Raw genomic sequence first — 642 nt, forward strand, 5'->3', positions numbered from 1 at the left:
CCCCTGCACATGGGCAGGAAAGATTGTTGGGATCAGATGACCCTAGCAAGATGGGCATCAAGATGTACCACCTCTAAGGGGGAGCATATTCCAAACACTTGGCTTGTAAAGAAGTTTTTCCTTATATCTAGCCTGAAGCAATCTTCAGTCAGCTTGTGCCCATTATTTCTTGTCCTCCCCTAGGAAGACACAGCTTTGTCTCCACAGCTTTCATTCTGTGTTGACAAAAAAGGGATCTTAGGACACAAGCAGGAGGGTTCTGTCCTTACACTAGCTTAAATACACATAATATTAGCACTGGCAGGTGTGCAAACACCTGCATACAATTCACAAGAGAAACCTGGAGATTTCACATAGGAATCCAGCGTCACAAACATTTTCCCCTGCTGTGAGCTTGCTGAGTTCTTTGCAACAGAAGAATTGCTCTGTTATTTGTCATGAAGTCTTATTCAAAATGAAGTCTTGCTCTCATATGTTGCAGGGTATGAGTGTAGGGTATGGGGTTTGTGGGGGACTGTGGATGTGTGTGTATAGTGTGTGTGGATATGGTTGGGCAGGTATGGGGGCTTTGTGGGGGTGTATTTATGGAGCTGTGTGGGTGGGTATGGGGTGTGTGGAAGGGGAGGGTGGCTGGGGGTATGG

Source organism: Gavialis gangeticus, unplaced genomic scaffold (assembly GCF_001723915.1).
Source record: "Gavialis gangeticus isolate Ggan-Ray unplaced genomic scaffold, GavGan_comp1, whole genome shotgun sequence".
Taxonomy (NCBI): domain Eukaryota; kingdom Metazoa; phylum Chordata; order Crocodylia; family Gavialidae; genus Gavialis; species Gavialis gangeticus.